Source organism: Notechis scutatus, chromosome 2 (genome assembly GCF_049901735.1).
Source record: "Notechis scutatus isolate UNSWTSFEM ecotype Mainland chromosome 2, rNotScu1.2, whole genome shotgun sequence".
Lineage (NCBI taxonomy): Eukaryota > Metazoa > Chordata > Lepidosauria > Squamata > Elapidae > Notechis > Notechis scutatus.
This window is the reverse complement of record NC_142010.1, coordinates 105,494,899-105,516,057: the sequence shown is the minus strand read 5'-3', so window position 1 is coordinate 105,516,057 and position 21,159 is coordinate 105,494,899. Positions and strand designations below refer to the sequence as shown.

Sequence of the window (21,159 nt, the reverse complement as noted above, 5' to 3'; positions counted from 1 at the left end):
GCCTGGAACCACAGAAATTCTTAACAAGTGTAGTAGAGATGCAGAAAGAAATCAATCTTTAGAACACATGATCTCTGCAATTCTAGAATGTCACCTGTAGTGAAGTGGAATGAAAAGCCATCCTGGTGCACCTTTCCTTCATAAAGACAATTCAGAAGGATGGATTGGACACTTAGAATAGCAAGCAAGAAAATCATGCAGTGGGGCTATCACAAGACACAGGTTCTCAAAATTATTTATCTGTAAATGTTACTCTCAGTTATCTGCATCTGTCCCCTCAATCTCAAGAATGGGGCAAATAATCCCACTCTGTTGAGAAAGTAACTAGAGAATGTATAAAAGTCATGATCAAAGATAGAAACAGAACCCAGTCTTCTAGCATATCAAGGTGATGGAATGACTCTTTTTCTGGCACTTCTTTTAGGGTGGAATAGCATGTAACCAAAACCACCTCTCCTTACTCACCCTTGAGCAGACTTGACATGCATATGCTCATAAGTCCCACTTTGCAAATGGATCTCTGGAATATGAGGAGGACAGTAGAATTGAGCTGGTTGGTCCTGTTCCTGCCACTGCATTCCTGAGACTCCACCTACTGGGTTTTAACATCAGGAGACAGCTGCTGCACCAGTGGCTCCCTTCATGCTTTATTATAAAAAACATTATGAAAACATGTAAAGGGTGATAAAGCTTTTGAAATACTGTTTTGAAGACAAGGCGGTGTCAGCTCCCAAGAATAGTAAGTGCCCTGCTAGTTTCTCTTTAGGTCAAAGGCATTGCCACACTTTTATTGAGAGGGTGAAATCTGAAAGCCAAGCATATGGTGATTTTTCCCCCCATTAACTTTAATAAAGCAGCAATACTGTGCTGTAGCTTAGTAGTGCAGCTTTGAAATCCAACCAGCTGCTGTCATTCCAAAGGTGACCTTTCTGGTGAAGAAATGCATCACAATCAGGATGTTCACAGCAAATAAACAATTTTGAGCGGCAAACAAATTCCTGGGCTTCTCCATATCTAGCATTATAGAATCCATCAGCTTGGCCTTTACTTTCTAAGCAGAAAAACAAAACAAAAATTCACTGGGTCAATTGAAAGCTGAGACGCTCCAACTGCTGATTATTTTCATGTGAAAATGCCATAAATCTATCCTAAGAGCGGTATATACAGTATTTTTCTTTAAAAAAAAAAAAAATCAGCAGATAAAAAACAGAAGTTCCACAGACTTGTTCAAGTGTTTAACTAAATACATCAGGGATTAAAATCATAAAAAAGAAGAAGAAAGAGACAGGGTGTCCTGACTGAGTTGTAAGTTAAGCCTATGGCCATGATAAACTTTCTCCAATTTTTACTGGTCCCCTGGATGAAACATTCTGTGGCATAGGATGCTTTGGGGTTGGTTGCTCATGTTCTTATCCCATCCCTTTTGGTTTACTGTAAAGAGCTCTATTTGGGGATACTTCTGGAGACCATTTGAAAGTTGCAGGAGGTGCAAATGCAGCTGTGTGGCTGCTGAAGGGAACTGCAGCAGAATTACAGCTGTTTATAGAGGCTACATTGGCTCTTAGTAGGCTTCCTTGTACAATTCAAAGGGCTGAGGATTTTGTGACTTTAGCTTTGGAACTGTCTTCACCGAGCAGAGTCTGCTCATTCCTGAGCATTTAATCAGGAAGGACATGTTTCTGATCCATTTTCCTCTGGAGACTAGGTGGGTGAAGATTAGGAAGAAGACTTGAATGGCTGCTCCAGCCTTCCAAGGTTAAGATGTTAGCATTTTGTAAACAGGTATGAGCCATATACTGTAACATTTACCAAATATATGTAAGCATAACCAGGACCACTACATTTTAAAATTTCCTATTAATGCCTTCCTGATGGTTTTATTCATTTAAAGCTCACACTCAGTCTTTTCGTCGCAAGTTACAAGAATGATTTATTTTGTTTAAACCTTTTACAATACATTTCTCTCAGATATTACTTATATTTTGTCCATCATAACTTGCACTCTATGGGGCATTTCAGTTTCTTTAATCTAGCCAAGATGCCTCCAGCACTGTATAGGAACCCTTATGCAGTAGTGTTAGGTACCAGACTAAGCAATATTATTGTACTATACACTTTTTTTGTTGTGTCAGAATATTTATAGCCTCATCCCTTAGAGTTGGGTTGAGCTAAATCAGATGCTCTCCAACTTCACTCAGTTTTTTTTCTTACAAGTTATCTGAACTATTGTTGTATGTTCTAAAGAATTTTAAGCACTAGCACTCAAGTCACATTCAGGCTCAAGCAAAGATTATTCCTCTTGTTCATCTTGCCCAGGGCTGTCAAACTCCCGGCCCATAGGCCGGATGCATCACGTGCTAGCCATTCCCACACCCGGTTTAGCGAAGGGGGAAAAAATCCTGATATGTCATGTGATGCTGCCATGACAACATGAGTTTGACATCCCTATTTTCTGATGCCACTAACCTACCCATGGAACCTCTCCTCTACCCCTCTACCCAACTTTGACATATGGAACAAGAAAGCATTTAAAAGAATTCTACCTTAGGTATCACTGGATGTTTAGCATTTTACCCTGAAACCTTCATTTTAGATTTTAGATTCAGGACAACACAATCCCAATGCACAATCTATCAGTCTATTTATTATTTGCAATCTTTCCCACAAGCAAATAAATCGCTGGAGTGCCTATCACAAATCAACTTTTCTATATGCCTAATGAATCACTTTCTATCCTTCCCTGCTCTAGGAAGCATACTAACATCACAAAAGAATTCTATCAAGATATGTGTCATTTTTTTAAAAAAAAAATACTGATATATTTTCCTCTTCCTTCCTTCCTTCCTCAAAATAACAAAGTGACTGTCAGTCCAAGAGTGGGATTGCTCTTGATAGACTCATCTAAATACCCTTCTTTCTGGCTCACCCCCTCCAGGTCAACATGATGTCCACAAAACTAGTTTCTTTTCTGAGAGCCAGAAGTTCATTGTATCCACATTCCCTCTCCAGATTTTTTCCCCTTCCCATCAGCAGATGTGATTATATTCCATGCAATATAGAGGATAGCTCCCGTGCCTATGCATTTCCTGTAATTCTATCACAGGAAAACTTTATTTAGAGGAAAATTGACAAGGCTGTAAGAGAGTCATTGCTCAAGGGCAGAATCAGAAGCTCAATTGCTCTGGTCTGTTAATAACAGACTGTTTAGCTTCTTGCTCTAGTCAACATCCTTTTTTTCTAACAAACTTTCCAAATTAAGTTGCAGTTATGCCATCAGTAAAGTGATTCCCCACCCACCCATCTTGGCACCGGTGATTATAAATGACTGGTTATGCTCCTACGGTGTTATTTGCAGGTCATTCACAATGGCCTTCTTTGTAACCATTACCTTCTGACTCGTGACCCTTTAAGAAATCTTATTGACTCTCCTGCAGCCAGTTTATTTGGGGGAAACAGTCTTTCACTCTCAGTTTTGAACTTTAGTATTGAATGAAAACTGCAGAGAAGAATCTGAGGGAAAGCCAATAAATTGCAAAGCCTGTTAGGAATGTAAGTCACCTAACAGTTGGGTTGGAAAATATATAAACCAGGATAGACATTTTAATACTGTCTCTTTAAGGGAATGCTAAAATTGTAATTGGGTGTGGTTCCTCAAATGGCCATAAGATGGAGCCAGAAACCTGGGTTGTTCTGTTCTGTTGTTGCTGAGAGTGTTGCTGTTCCTGCATTTCCCTATTGACTGTTGCTGATCATAGTTCTTCTTGGATTTGATGTAAGTCTGTTACTGAACTGTTTTTGATACTGAACTTTGTTATTGGATTACCCCTGGACTGAAAACTGACTGCTTTAACCATGTAGACTTGGACTGCTTGTTGGACTTTGCTTAACTATTTACTGGAAGTAAAAACCTACATTTTACTATACAGTGTATCTGTGTGCTGGTTGTGTGTTATTCTTCACCACTCTCACTATGTCTCCCTGTGTGCGCTCATTCTCCTAACGGGGAATTACCTCAACAAAGCCCACTCCTCAAATTTCCTATTACCAGTTCCTCTCAGTCCATCACTCCAAAGTCATCCTTACAACTTTGCAATGATGTTTGATGCTCATATGAGCTAACCAACATAAGCTGGATTGTGCCAACTAAAGTTTTATGTACATACAGAAAAGAAGATAGATAGATAGATATAACACTATGACTCCATCAATGTTTCAAGAAGACTTGAAATTATTTGTCTAGCACTATGATTTCCACAGGTAAAATGTATAAATATGGTAGTTATACAAATCTGATGAGTAAGTAAACAGAACACTCAACTTTATTAACTGCAGTGGTTTGCAAAACCAATCAAGCCATGAGTTTCTCTTAAAATGGAGGTATGGATTAGTATGCAGAAGAAAGGATCTCTGTTGCTCCTTAATATTATTAGCTTATCAATATGAATAACAACTGATTAATGACCCAATCCCTACCCTAAATAAAGAGCTGGAAAGATAGATATATTTCTCAATTACTGGGTATCCAAAAATAAATCTACATGGAGTTTCTACATGGGGATACTCTTGAAAAGTATCTGGAAGCTTCAGCTGGTACAGAATGAGGCCACGTGGCCAAAAGAATGGTGCGTGGGACACTTCTGCTGCACTGGGTCCAAGTCCGCTTCCAGGTGTTGGTTATGACCTTTAAGGCCATACATGACATGGGGACAGGTTACTTATAGAATCCTCTTTATACTTTTACATTGGCCCATCCCACCTGATCAGGCACAGAACATATGTTGAGGAACCTGCCAGCCCAAGAATTCTGACTGATGGGGTGCAGGAAGAGAGCCTTCTCTACCATTTCCCCTACCACATGGAACATTCCTCTCCCCCAGATAAGAAGCAGACCCTCACTTTCCTGGCCTTCTGGAAAGGTATAAAAATATGGCTCAGTTGCCTTGTTTCAAGTGCAGTGGCGAGCACTGGCTACTGCCTCGAAAGTCCTCTCTCCGCACCACCTTTTAACTAATTTTTTAAAAAACATTGCTTACCTCTTTGAAAGTTTACATACTGTTTTTATGTTTTTCCTATTTTATTTTGTATGACCCAGAGTCCACCTGTGAGGGAGATGGGTGGCTTCAAATTTTGATAGATGATAAATACATCTTGATTCCAGCGAAGTTCAGGGTGGTTTGTTGGCTTCAGTGTAACGTAATGATAATGTCTTAGCAATCATGTTTTTTATGAACTTCTGACTTTTACCGGATATGAAAGGATGGGAAGGACAAGCTAATTTCTTCCAGCACCTGAAAACTTTAGATTTTTGCCCTGGGAAAGGTGGAGGAAGCTGGGATAATATTTATGTCACTATTACCAAGCCACCACTATTTTATTCATCATCAGACCAATTTTTCATCACAATTAGATATAGTTTAGTATTTAATTTAGGTGGCTTACAGATTTGAAGTTCCCCAGTAAAAGGGGAATGTTCCTCTGCTACTGGAGAAATGTTACAGATTTCATTAGCCTGTCTTCTGCTGGAAATACTATTAGTCTTTGCATGCTTTAAAGCTCATCTCCTCAAAGAAGTTAGTTGCTCAAATTACCCATCCTTTAGGCAGATGCAGCCTACGCAACCACTGGAAAGGATTGGCACTATACATAAATCATAATATTTTCACAATATATCAAAGCAAATTTCATTTGAAAAAAGTACATGATTTAGTAAATGAATTGTGCAGAAATTTATCTACAATTCATTGCAAAAAAAACTGCAGAGGAAGGAAATCATCAAGGGAAATTATATACAGAACTTTTTGACAGGACATTAAGATTGCTACATTAGAGAACGTGGAATATACTTTGTGATACTTGCTATCGCAAATTTTGGAGCTGATAGCTTTATGAATATCCTGCAAATACTTCAATCTTGAAAATTTATTTAACAAATGGCTATGACACAGTCCTTTTCCTAGCATTACTGCTCTTCTTAGCAATGTAAACTTATATGCCACTGTTATCATGAAGTACATCTCTTTTATAACTGAATAACAAAACCTAGCACTAATATAAAACATAGGCTTGTATATATATTTTATACAATAGCTATATCTTACTTTCTCAGGACACATTCTTCTGGTGTATAATATCCTTTTATTCCATGTGGCTTCTATATGCATTCTTCTATTTTGGCTACACAAAATGGCTCAAAAGGGAGACTTTAAAAGAGTGAGGAATGTGGATTACAAGCAACAGGCGACACTTCTTAGAATCCATAAACTGGCTGAAAATCATGATTTCTGTCAAGACCAGAACACAAGTTCCCACCCCCACTGAGCAACTTACATATCAAAACAAGATGAAAAGATATAAGGTCAGAACAAAGCATAAAAATCTAAGCCTTGTTGTGAGAATCAGCACAGATATTATGCATAAATATGGTGTTCAAATGTTGAGATCTTCTTTAGAAATTTCCAACTTTCTTTCATCTCCTTGGCCTGGATCAGTGTAAGATGCTTTTTCTTTCTCTCTGCTTTCCTTTTTCTCTCTCTTACCTTTCCCTTTCTGGAGGTATATTATATTTGTGTGAATGAGAATGTATGTAGAATATATTCTAAAGAACTAGTTAAAAAGCAATCAATCAAATATATTTCTGGCTTGCTCAGTACGACCTTCACTGTCTATGTTCCGATTCTGCATATAAGATCAATAACAGCACACATAACTAAATCACAGGGCCAATGCATTGGATTAGGCATAGCACATACATCTAGCTCTTTCCATGGGAATGTCCCCAGCCACACTATGCTGAATAATAACTGCCTTCAGATTAATGATATTTGGTAAGGAGGGATCACATTGGTTTCCCAGGTTTTGCTCCCAGTTTTTAATGTTGGTAAATGCATGCTATTATAAACCATCCTGGAACTGTTTATAGAAGAAGTCACAGTGGAGATGTTTTGGAATTCCTGCCTTACCTCTGTAAAAGCAAATATAAGAAAGAAGATACAGATGGAAGGTGGGGATGACAATTACAGGTAGGCATTTATAAGACAGCTGAGAAAAACATGCTCGGAGGGCGGAGCTGGCATCGCGACGATACAGCATGCGATCTTGGAGGTCTGAGATCGCTGCCAATATCTTTGCTCCTGGACGGTCCTATCGGATCTAAACCGTCCCGAAGAGATGGTGAAAGTGAAGAGCGCATCCTGTCGATCCCAGGGATACCGCAAAGTCCCTGGTAGATCCAGGAGAAGCTCTTCTTGCCAGCGGCAAAGAGGCAGCCATTAAAGCTGCTGAAGTTGGGACAGCTCTGAAACGGGAGAGAACAGAAAGAGAGAGTGTGCCGGTTTGGGGAGAACTTTTTCTTTATTCAAAGATCTGAAAGGACACCCTAAGGAAAAGAAAGAATCTGTAAAAGTTTTGACAGAAGCGATTAAGCGGTGATCTTAAACAGGAATGTCAAAGTAATATTTTTTTCTCATTGCTGGATTTTCTATATACGATCTTACATTTTGAAACTGGACTGGTTTTTTCTTTTACATCTATTTTTTTCTCCTTTTTGATTTTGTAATATTTTAGGCTAGAGGCTCCCTTTTAGTTATTTCTTTTTTTAAAATATCTTTTTCTTTTTTATTAATTCTTGTTATATCTTGTTTGGAAAAGGAGGGGGAAAGTGAGAGCAAAGAAACTTTGTAACACTGCCAACTAGAGGCTTGAAAATATTCTATTTCCCTGTGACCAGACAAAGCTGAGAAAGAAAGAACTGAGACTGTTTTTCAAGGACATTGCTATTTGATAAGATAGAGGAAAGAGCATGGGACAGTATTATTGCAGGTGCTCTTCTGGGTTTCTATCAACAGCTGGAGTCTGGTGTTGAAACCTAGGGGGGGGAAAGGTGATAAGTTTTTGGAGAAGAGAGCTATAATAAGAGCCTTGGATAATTAAACAAAGTGCAGTGTGCTCTTTTTACTTTTTCTACATTGTGCTATCCCTCCTCACCAGCTTTATTGTATTTCATCTTATCTTTTTTTTCTTGTAATAACTATTTGGGTTTTTGGCTTTGTTGGAGCTTGTCTTTGTTTTTCTGTTTTTCTTTGGAAGTCCAATCTCTACGTTTGCTTTTTATTTTAAAGGGAAAGCTTTAGTATTAATGATTTTTTTTAAGGGAATAGCCTTTTTTTCTCCTTTCCTGGTATTTTTGTTTTTTCATGTACCTTTCTGGTTTATTCTTATGCACTCTTTTCTATTTGAGACCTTGCAATTGGATTAAGGTGTTGAAGAACCTGAAGAATTTTTTCCTTTTCCTTTCCTTTTTTTTCCCAAGCCTTTTTCTTCATCTAACTACTGATTGCATTAAGGTATACAAGAACCTGAAGAAATTTTGCCCTCCCTTTTTTTTTAATCATTATTATTGGGCTTCTTTTTTCTACTATTTTTATTTTGAACTATAATTGGTTACTTTACAATTGGATTAAGGTTTAGAAGAGCCTGAAGATTTTGAATTGCTTAAAATGAGTAGGAAATTTACAGCTCCTGGTTCTTCAACTTCTACTTCTTCCTCTCCACCATCTGGAGGACAACGTTCAATAGAGACAAGAACAAGAAAAAGTGACTCTGCAGATGATTATGCAAGGAATCCAAAATATTCAAGCAAGATCAGAGAATATTGAAAAGAGAATAGAGAACATTGAACAAAAAACAGAGAACATTGAACAAAGAACAGGGAAAACTGATGAAAAAGTGGAGAACATCCAACAAATGATGTTGAAGTATGATGAGAGATTTCAAAAAAATGAAGAAGAAGATAAACAAAGAGACAAGAAGATTGGAGATATTGATAATAGATTAATGGTGGTTGAACAAGATAAAAGTGGTATGTTGAGATGGGAGATGGATAGATCAGTTTTATCTTAGATTCCAAAATGTAGAGGAAGAAAAAGGACAAAACGTAGCTGAGATAATGATAGAAATACTGGCTGAAGCTTTGGAAATAACTCAAGAGAAGATGATGGATGGAATAGATGAGGTTTATCAAGTTTTCACAAGATATGCGATGAGAAATAGCTTACCAAGAGAAGTTCACATTAGATTTACAAAGAAAGCCATTAAAACGCAAATATTGCAAGTGGCAAAAGAGAAAACATTGAAATATAAAGACAAGGAGATTGTGGTCTTGAAACAAATACCCAGAAGAGTGAGAGAGATGAGAACAGAATACCGACTAAATGAATCCTGACTAAAATGCTACTTAAAAAAGAGGTGAATTATAGATGGCTGATTCCAGAAGGTTTAATGTTCACATGGCAAGAACAGAGACATAGAATTGACTCAATTGAGAAAGCGGAATTATTTTATACAGAATTTTTTGGAAGGAAAGAGGAAGAGGCAGAAAAAGAAATCTCACTAATTGAATTCCAAGAGGACTGCCAAATGGCGATTGAAAAAGAAGAAGGTGCAGTAGGTAGAAAGGTGGAAGCCAAAGAACAACGTGAACTAAGATCTACGAGAGCTGCTAAACTTAATTACAAAATATAACCATGGAAGAGAAAAAACTGATTACAATTAATATAAATGGACTTAACTCAGCCGTTAAAAGAAGGAAAAACTTTCATAAATTAGAGAAATTAAAATTTGATATAATTTGTCTACAAGAAGTACATATTAAAAAACAATATGAACAATTGTTGATACAGCCAAAATTAGTGAATATATTTACTTCCTTGACACAATGTAAGAAAAGAGGAGTGGTTTTATATATTAAAGAGCCACCCCAGCAAAATTGATTTCTACCGATGATGATGGAAGAATACTAATGGTGGAAATAATGGACAATAATACAAAAACACTCCTGATTGCAATATATGCTCCAAATGACAAACAAGAAGAATTCTACAAAAAATTACATATGAAAACAATTGAACTGGACTATGCTAATATAGTTATGATGGGAGATTTTAATGGAATTGTAGACAATAAATTGGACTATACAGCACAGAAAACAATAAAGCAAAACAGAAAGACTCTCCCTAAATCTTTTTTTAAAATGGTAGATGAAATAAACTTAAAAGATACATGGAGAGAAAGAAATGCTAAAACTAAACAATACACCTTCTATTCAAATAGACATTTATCATGGTCCATAATAGATATGATATGGATGTCAACAGAATTAATAACTAATATTCAAGAAATAAATATTGAAACAAGTACTTGGGCAGATCACAATCCAATGACAATTAAATGGAAAGGACAAAAAAGAAGATCTAGATGGATGTTAAATAATACTATTTTAAAGGAAAAAGACTTCACACAGTGGATGGAGAAAGAACTGGCTTTTTTCTTTAGAGAAAACAAAAAAGAAGATACATCAATTCAGAATGTATGGGATACAATGAAGGCATATGCCAGAGGCTTGATAATAGACTATACAAGGAAAAGGAATACTATGAAAAGATTAGCCTCTGTTAGGGATAACATTGTTTACCCTAACTGGTTTGGGTAAAAATAATAAATAAGGTATCATGGTTTGTTAGTTAAAGTGTGTGTAACTTTAACAGCAAGAATGTAATTAAGGGTGTGGTTGTAAAAAGCACTATATAAGAAGCGAGGCAATAGCAGCTCTCTCTCTCTCTGTCTTACTGATCCCTAATTACTTGATGGATTGATGACTGCATTATTGCTGGAAAGGGGAGAGAAGAAGAAGTGTTGATTTTTCTCAATGGAGAGAAAATAAAGATTGGAAAGATTTATTGTAAGTGTACTGACATTGGCTATTCAACACGGACTTTGCAAATAGAGTATCCCCGACAAGATTTGACTGGACTTGATATATGACTAATGGACCGTTTATTTGACTATGCTATAATTCTTAAATGGAATAAACTATATTTTTGATAGCACAAGCGTATCTGTATTTTTACTGCGTGTTAACTAGAAAACTTATCTCACACATTTACCTGTCTTCCTATCTGACTTCACTGCACGTTCTGTTTAGTTTGTTTTCCTTAACACCCGTTGGGGAATCCAGGCTTAACAGCCTCTAAGGCCTTAGAGGATGAGTATAAAAGACTTGAAAAAGAGCTACAGAAAATGCCACAGAAAAAGGACATCAAGCTAAAAATGGATATAGTTAAACATAAAATGGGTCAAATAGAAAAAGAAGAATTGCACAGAAAATTAGAGGTGCTAAACAGAACTACTTTGAAGACGCAAACAAACCAGGTAGATGGTTAGCATACAAATTGAGAAAGGAGAAAGAATCAAGGAAAATATTGCAATTAATAGATGACCAAGGCCAAGTTTGCTATGGTAGTAAAGAGAAGAAGGAAATCATTCGAGACTTCTATGGGAAGTTATATATGCAAGAGAATATTGAGGAGGAAAGAGTTAAACAGTACTTACAGAATACTAATTTACCTCAGATACCTAAAGAGACTGAAACAATGTTAGAAAGCAATATAACAATGATGGAGTTAACTGAAGCACTCAAGAAGCAAAATAATGGAAAGGCACCAGGCCCAGATGGACTTCCGGCAGAATTTTACAAAACATTACAAGAATCGTTGAATCTTCCATTGCTAGAATTTATGAATGAAGTTATGTTAAAGAAGAAGATACCTAAATCATGGTCAGAAGCCTATATTACACTTATTCCAAAAGAGGAGGCCAATCCATTAAAATTAAGAACTATAGACCTATTTCTCTACTAAATGCAGATTATAAAATCTTTGCTTCAATATTGGCAGAAAGACTTAAAAATATTTAAATAATTTTATTCATCCTGATCAAAATGAATTTCTGCCAAAGAGACAAATTAAAGACAACATGAGAGTACTCTTGGACACCTTGGAATACTACAAGGCACATCCTGAAAAACAAATGGCTCTGATATTTCTAGATGCACAGAAGGCATTTGATAATGTGAATTGGCGATTCATGTTATTACTGTTGGAACAGATGGGTTTTGCTAGAAAATTTATTCAAGCAATAGAAGCTATATACTATAAGCAAATGGCAAAGATAATGATAGAGGGAGAACTGACAGACTCTATTAATATAAGAAAAGGAACAAGACAAGGGTGCCCACTATCACCGTTGTTGTTTGTGTTAACTTTGGAAGTGCTAAACAGAAATATTAGAGATGAAAAGAATATAAAAGGAATGAAAATCAAAAAGGAAGAATTTAGGTTGCAAGCATTTGCAGATGATCTGGTTTTCATCTTAGAAGACCCTCTAGAAACAGCATCAAAATTGATAGAAAAGATAGAGACATATGGAAAGGTGGCAAGAATGTTCAAGAATAAATCCGAAAAATGTTGGAAATGTCATCAGACACCCGGCTCATATTACCATATGTGGTAGACTTGTGCGGATGCTAAAAAATACTGGACTAAAATCCACATGTGGTTGGAAAAAATGACAAAAAAACATATAGACTTGAAACCAGAGATATTTTTATTGGGAATTTTACCTGAAATATATAGTAAAGACTTGAAATACCTGATTGTAAATGTATTAACAGCGGCTAGGATTGTATTTGCTAAAAACTGGAAAAATGAGAAAATACCATCACAGGAGGAAATCATTAAGAAAATATTGGAATGTGCTGAAATGAGTAGATTGACATTTGAAATTAGAGAACAAGAGGATAAACAATTTTATAAAATTTGGGATCTTTTCTATCAATGGTTAGACAATAAAATACAGTAATGAAATATGTAGACTTTTAGAAAATAATAAATACATAAAGATGTACTTCTTTCTTATTATATCTACAAAATGATTTTAGGATAGATTTGGGATGATAATATGAACTGTTATAAAATAAACTAAGTAAATTATGATTATCTTGTAAAACATGAATGAATAAAAGTATAGTCAAATTATTGATTAATAATGATACTAAGGTATTTAATTTTTGATTGAAAATATGAGATTATATGCAATGTAATTGTAATTGAAGACTACGAAATGGAAGCACAAAACAATTTGTAAACCAACTGGCACACTGTGTGCACACATATGGAAGATAGCTTGATTTTTTTATGTTTTGTTTGTTTATGTTTGTTTTTAAAAACCAATAATTTTTTTTTAAAGAAAAACATGCTCATCAAACAAAAAGCTGCTTGGTTGAGCAAATTGAACACACAATTCATGGTAACTAAGAAGCATGTCCTTGAGAAGAATGCATGACAATGACACCAATATGGTTAGACTCTCTAGTAGACGACATGCAAAGAATTCCAACATTAAATGACTGAAAAAGTGTCATCATATATCAAATTGTATAAGATGACCTACATTCATCTGATTTTAGTGTTCTTACATGGGGGGTCATGATTTCAAAGGACTACATCAAAATTGTCATGCAAAACAATTTTGCAATTTTCATGCAAAACAACTTTTTGACATTCTTCTATGAGGCCGTAAGTAAGATTTTGTTAACTTAAGCATGGAGGTGTTTTGGGGTGGGGCAGGGGATTGGATGTCTGAATATCAGTCAGAATAGTTCTGGAAGGGACCTTGGGGGTCTTCTAGTCCAACTCCATGCTCAAGCAAGATACCCTATAACAGGGGTGGGCAAACTTTTTGGCTCGGGGGCCTCATTGACTTTTAAAATTTGACAGACGGGCCGCCACCTGGTGTCGAAATGCCTGTCATTACAAGTCAAAATCAAATGAATGCAATCATTCAATCATTCACATCAAACCTTAATTCTGTACCAATCTTCGGCGGGCCGGATTAAAAAGACCAACGGGCCGGATGTGGCCCGCGGGCCGTAGTTTGCCCACCCCTGCCCTATAACATTTCAGACAGGTGGCTGTTCGGTCTTTTCTTAAAAACCTCCAGCAAAGAAGCACCTACAAGTTCTGAAGGCAAGCTGTTCGTTCCACTGGCTAACTGTCCACACTGTTAGGAAGTTTCTCCTAAATTCCAGGTTGCTTCTCTCCTTGAGTAATTTCCATCATTTTTTGTCTTGCCTTCTGGTGCTTTGGAAAATATGTTGACCACCTCTTCTTTGTGGCATCCCCTCAAATCCTAGAATACTGCTATCATGTCACTCCTAGTTGTCCTACTTTTCTCTAAACTGGCCATGCACAATTCTGAAAATTGTTCTTTATATGTTTTTGTCTCCAGACCCTTAATTATCTTAGTTGCTCTTTGCACTTTTTCCAAAGTCTCAACATCTTTTTTTATAATGTGGTGACCAAACTGGACGCAGTGTTCCAGGTGTGGTCTTACTAAGGCTTTATAAATTGATACTAATACTTCATGTGATTTTGATTCTATGCCTCTGTTTATACAACCCAGGATTGTATTAGCTTTTGGCAGCTGCTGCACACAACTGGCTCATGTTTAAGTGATCATCCACTAGGACTCCAAGTCCCTCTCACAGGTACTGTTTTTGAGCCAGATTTCACCTAATCGGTACTTGTACAGGCTTTTCCTGCCTAGGTTAAAACCTTGCTTTTCTCCACATTAAATTTCATGTGGTTGGACATTAAATTTCAAGTTGTTCAAGTCTGTCAAGATCTTTTTGGATCCTGAGCTTGTTTTCTGTGATATTGGCTATTTCTGCCAGCTTAGTGTCATCTGCAAATTTGATGAGTTTCCCCTTCTATTCCCTCATGTAAGTCAGTTATGAAAATACTGAACGGTATTGGGCCTGAGACAGAACCTTGTGCTTCCCCCAGTTTACTTCCCTCCATGTAAATGTAGTACCACTAAGGACTATTTGTTGAATACAATTTGTCAGCCAGTTACAAATCCATCTGGTGATGATGCTGACTACCCCACATTTTTTTTAGTTTACCAAGAAATAGGTTATGGTCTACTTTGTCACATGCCTTGTTGAAGTCTAAATATACTATGGCCACAGCATTTCACTGGTCTACTAATTTAGTCACTTTGTCAAAGATTGAAATAAGACTGGTTTGGCATGATCTATTTTTAACAAACACATGCTGACTTTTAGTTATAACTTTATTTGTTTGTAGATGTTTGTAGATCTGTTTTTTTAAATTATCTATTCTAGTATCTTCCCAGTTATTATTGTTAGGCCAGTAGCCCTTCATAATAAGTAATGTAGATGATGATTTAGGAAGCCAAAGTTCTGTTGACAACACCAGTTTTTAAGCCAGTGGTTCATTTCTAAAATCCTTTGCTCCTTCATTGAACGTTGGCCTTTTGTTGGAAGTATAGATGAAAGCACCAATTGTGCTCCTAATTATTTAATTTTCTTCCCTACCTGTTCGTAATCTCGTTATTGTTTTCAGATTCATTTTTGTATCATTAGTCCCCATGTGTAGGAGAAGAAAAAAGGGGTAGTAATACATGGGGTTGATTATTTTAATAAGGTACTCAGTTACATCTTTGATTTTTGCTCCACGGAGACAATATACCTTCCTAGATTAACTGCCTGTTCTGCAGATTATAGTTTCTGTTCCCCTAAGAATTTATTATTCTATCATCAATATTCATCTTTTTTTGTTAGGGAAGTCTGGAATACTTTTCTTCCTGTCCCAGGAATGCTATATTGTGCCTCTTTTTTAGAAACTATTGATGAATGCTCTTTTGTGGGTGTCTGCCTATTTTCTTCCAGTGGCAGGCTATGAAAGCAATTGTTCAATTCCAGAAGGGTTTCATTGGAGTGGGCTAGGATAGATAGTAGAGGCTTTGCTCTTGGTTGTTGTCTTCTTCTAAAAATGGCATGTTTCTATTGATCTTAACCTTTAGGTATATACCATGTTTCTCTGAAAATAAGACCCTGTCTTATATTTTTTGCCACCAAAAAAGGCACCAGGTCTTAATTTGGGGGGATGTCATCCACTGACTCACCTCACTTGCGTGTGTCACTCCCAGCCTCTTTTTCACTATCAGAGGCCTTCAAGAACTTCTTCATCTGGCAAGGCCTGCAAGGCTTTCCTGAAGGCCTCTGCAGCCAATAACAGAGCTCTGGATCAATCCGGAGCTCTGTTATCGGCTAGAGAAGCTATCATGAAAGTCCTTTAGGAAAGGCCTCTTCAGCTGATAACAGAGCTTGCCAGCAAAAGAAATTGGCCAAGGTGTGCGAGGCCTGGCTGCAACTATCTGAAGATAAGTAATTGGGCAGCTCCACACACCCCTATTTCCACCCTAGCTTAATTTTTACCTATGCACCCTAGAGTGGGTGGGGTCTTAATTAGGGCTTATTTTGGGGGGTAGGGCTTACATTGGGCACACATGTAAAAATCAATCTAGGACTTACTTTCTGAGTAAGTCATATTTTCAGGGAAACACGGTATGTAGGGTTGTTTTTTATGGAACCTATTTGTTCCCTATTGTGTTCAATTTGAGTGTAACTGTGATATGTTATCAGACACTGAAATAAGGGGTGAAGATGAAGTTTGTCTTTTTGATATGTGCTTCTACAAAATAGCTTGATCAGTTTGGTGATTGACTGAGCATATACAGGTTACTGCTTTACTTTCTAAACAAGAATGGCACTTCGCGGGGAAAATGATGCTCCATTTTGTAACACAACCAAATAATATCATCTGAAAAAAATTCATGCTGTGTTTGAAATCATTACAACTTCAGAAATATACCCTGTTCAAATGCAAGCTTTCTGTTCTACAATCACTAAAAATATTGTGTATAAGTGTATCAGAAATGATGCTAGGTTCGACTATCTGCTTTCCCTTGCCTATTAAACCAACTGCGCCTGGCATCAATTGCAATATATTTCTGGCCAAATCAGAATTCTTTCTATCTTTTCTTTGCACAAAATTATGCCATCTGTCTATATAAGCTGAAGGCAACTGATACATTATGATATGAATAGAGCAGCAGAAGAAATTTGCCTTGCTTGCGCTATTTCCTGCTTAATAGATGTGATGTTTTTAGCTTCTGAATTGCTGCCAGTTGGCCTTCAGAGGTGTTGAGTCAAAAGGACCAGCTGGACTGCAGGGCACAGGGTGAGATCAACACAGATCGCAGCTAATTGCAAAGTGCAAGCCTTCTCCTAATTGTCCTGATAAATTATTGATGCGAGAAGATATTTCTTTTTAGGGTACCATGCGAGGTGAGAGGCATAAGTAGGTCTATATCAGAAGGCCTTATCTAATCTTTTCTTGCGGGGGAGGGGTGCAATTAGGGAATTAACTCTGGGTAGGGAAGAAGCAGAGCAGCAAAATCTTTCTATAGACTGTCCTACCTATGAACATTCCAGATGGAAGAGATTCCAAAAAGCACATCTGCAACTCTCCTGGAGGCTGTCAGTTCCTTAAGTGTTATTGACAAGAAGGATCCCTTTGATGCCATTAGCTGTGCACCTCATTGATTTTCTTTGTTTTAACAAGGAAATCATTACAGTTTATACAACCTGAATACTGAAGTCTTTAACTCTTTCCAATTTCTATTTCTCCAGTCAGTTTTGTGCACTTAGCTGGCAGAACACTCACCTTTCTCCTGAACGATTTTTCATTCCAAACTGATCCCTAATAGGATAAATATTAACACAAGCACAACAGTCGCTGCAATAACTTTATACTGGCCTTGTACATATTCAAAAGCAGAGAGGAGTTGGGCTGCCTCTGAGCCATACAACTCTTAGTTGTGGTTAGTACAGTATTCCATTTTATACAAAAGGTGCAAAATAACCCATCCCTTTGCATAGACATTAGCAGCTTAGGAACTTCATTTCACTGTATAGTCCTGTAAGGCCCAAAATAGATATTGGTTCTTTATTTCTAATGCATTTGAGGTATGTTGCCTAAAAAGGGGACTGTAGCTACTTTAAAACAGCTGCTGCTTTTGGATCCTATCTCCAAATGGTTTGGAATACTACTCATGTATCTGGCTTCAATGAAGAACTTCACCATATTATCTCAAATATCCTGGTGATAGAACGTAGAATAACAGAGTTGGAAGGAATCTTGGACCTCCCTTTTCAAACAGGAAACGTTATACCATTCTGGGCAAATGATTGCCTAACCTTTGCTTGAAAACATCCAGTGAAGGAGCATCCACATCTTCTGGTGGCAACCGGTCCCACTGATTAATTTTTCTCATTTCAGGAAATTTCTCCTGAATACTAACTTGGATCTCTCTTCCAATATTCCATCAGTGAAGATGACAGAAACCAAGAAGACATCACTCTGGGCTGTAAATTACCTGAATCAAGTCAAGTTTCTGATATACCAACATGCTTTCACATTGAGCGAGAAATGTTTCCCTTGACGGTGGTTTCAGATCTTTATACTCAAAGGGAAGGAAGATAAGCTTTGAATCGGTGACATCACCATCAATGGACCTTTTGAGAAAATTTGGTATACGAAACAAACTTTGCAAATAGTCATAATTGGTGTAGGTCATTATATGCTTCATTCAAGAACAAGAAGGCAGATAAGGTAGCAAAATTGGTAGAAATATGATGGGACAGTTTGAGCAGAGTGGTTGGCATCTGGTGTCACTTGCTTATTTGTTATTCTGTTATTTTTTTCTTATCTGTTTTGTAGGTTTTGTTTTTTGAACTGTCCTGTAATTGGGGAAGGGGGAAGTTAGGCTATCAGCCCCTCAGATTCACTTGGAGTCATAAGCATCTAAATTGAATAAGTTAAATGGAATTCCCCAGCCTAGATTAATCCTAAACGTTCACTAAAAATCTGCTTAAACTAACTTCAGTGCTTAAGATACCATAGTCTGATAGGTACTCAAGATTACCTTGCTCATCCCTGGTGGCGATGGAAAGTTCTTGTTGATAAAGCAATGGCCATCACAGAATGCTTACTTAATGCTGACATTGCAGCTCCCAAATTAGAAGAGATTTCTCAATTCCCAGGTGAGCCCTACTTAAATTAATCTAAGTTGGGCTCCTCTCCCCTCAACTCTGACTCTTCTTAATGAAAATTGACACACAACAACCTTTCATTTGGAAACATCTCTAGGGACTGTCCGCTCTGTTTGCTTGAGTCAGGACTCGATTGCAAAGAAAGAGCTTCCTGCTGCCAGAAGTATTAGCTCCTGTGCTAGGCAAGTTTTTTTCCCTGCAGTCTTCTCTTCGTTCCTGTGCTCAGGAAATGCAACCAGAAAATAAAACTGGAGAAAAGTTCTACCTCATTGTTTGTCTTACAACTTTAATGAGCTCTGGTTTCAGGCTAGCAAATTGCCTGACCTTACAACATTGTGGTTGCATGTTCTTTGTGTGTTTGTGTGTGGGGGGAAGAAGAAGGGGATAAAAAGGAGATGCAAGGGAGTAGCTAACAAATACGTCTGATCATGTTTCTTTCACAGGGTGGGTCAGGGATTGTAGGGTTTCTTATTTGTCTAGAACTATAAGAAGCAGTTCACTGAATTTAAGATATTTTTTTAAAAAGTTTGCACTGACTTTTTCATATATTTTGATATTTATTTATTTATGCTCATATGCTGCTTCAGTCTTGACTAACTCTAAGCAGCTTATCCTCCCAACAACGGTAACCCAAGCCAATGTTAACCAACAGTCTTACTGAAGGAGGAAACTCAGTCATATCGGCCTGCCAAAGACTTGGAAATGCCAAGTTTTAATGTCTTTCTTGAATCTTAATACGGTAGTGATGGTCTAAGTACAAGAGAAATGCCACAAGAGAAGCAGGACAGCAGAGAAAGCACAGAACCATCCTTGTGGACAGATTATGGACTTAAACAACTGTCCTCTGCCCAAACAGGGATTCAAAAAGAGCCCTTCATCCTAAAACTGGATAAGCAGCAATCACTAGCAAAAAATGGGCCCCAAGATACTCATCTCCAAGGATATGTCTCCAAAGATAGGCAAAATTGCAAGCAAAACATGCATAATTATTGCAAAGAAATATCATCATAATTCATTCTTAGAAATTACGATGAAAACAATTACCAAAGATTTGAGACGAGTCGTTTACAATGACAATATACAAAGAAAGGAATGAGCTGAAGAAACACAGTCATATTAGACCAATTCCTTTACTGAAGAGATTCACAACTATATTTGATGAAGAAATGAGGAGGTTTGTGCCCTAAATTACACACATGAACAGGTGATATTCCATAGATTTATTATAAACCCATAAAAATCCATCATTATTAAAAAATGGAAATTAGGTGGATATCTTCCTAGATGTGAAAAAAGCTTTTGATAATTTGGAATGGGCTTTTCTTACAACCAGTCCTAAACAAAATTAATCCTAGAGAAAAATTAAAAACCTGGGTGAGAGTAGATATCAACATCAAACAGCAAAGAAGGCAGTGAATAGAATACTCTCTGCAATTCAATTAGCAGGGAAAAGACAAGATGCCTACTCTCCTCTTTAAGGTCCAAAACAACAACCACAAACCAAACAAGTAATTGGGATCAACATTCAAAGAGAGGGATGCCAATTGAAATGCTATACAGACCATGTAGTACTAACAATTATGCACCACAAACCCGTATATCAGTTAATTAAAGTAATCAAGGGTTTCAGCTGCTTTCCTGGATACAAACTCAACATAAAGGAAACACAGACAAGCTAAGACATTTAGAATTTGGATTTTGAAGAAAAAAGAGGCACTGTTTAAAAACAATAATGAAAATTGCTGAAATAGAAATGAGAAATAATTAAAGAAGTTTAAAGCAAAATATAAAAATGTTTAAGTAATAGTTACTGGTTGGAGGGGGAAAAAAGAAAAGAAAAAGAAGGCAAGGAATAAAAAGAGATGAAACTACTTGAATGTTATTTTTCTGTAACACCTTTTTTTATTTTATGTCACTATATCAATAATATTAACAAAAATGATAACAATATAGATGCTTTCATGAGTTTGTCTTAACCCTGGGCATTTTTCCCTGACACTTTTAGAGACTCATTGAAACACGGCAGTTGGACAAGCTTGATATTTTGGTTTTAAAGAAGCTGTTTAGAGTTTTCTTTCCATGTTTTTGCTGGGGGAAATTTTAAGGCTAATTAACTTCCTAATTTATTCTTGTTTCTTCACCATGCCCATGTTTACTTGTTTGATGTGCTTTCCATACTTGGGAGAAGTTTAATTATGAGGATTTTTGTAAATGTTAACTGTGTATACTTTTTTGAAATATTAGAGGCAATTGGCAGAGATACAGTGCTTCCCACTTCCTCACATAAATTCACTTTATTTGATCAGCCTGTTGGTGAGCCTGCATATAAAGGAAAAGAGGAAGTT

The 21,159-nt window shown here is 36.9% G+C and overlaps 1 protein-coding gene across 1 annotated transcript in view; it reads right to left on the bottom strand.

Annotated features, from left to right (window-relative positions):
- The window catches only part of LOC113412151 (heparan sulfate glucosamine 3-O-sulfotransferase 3A1), an 89,784-nt gene that overhangs the window by 20,580 nt on the left and 48,045 nt on the right, over positions 1–21,159 (bottom strand). The gene's annotated exons all lie outside the window — the stretch shown is intronic.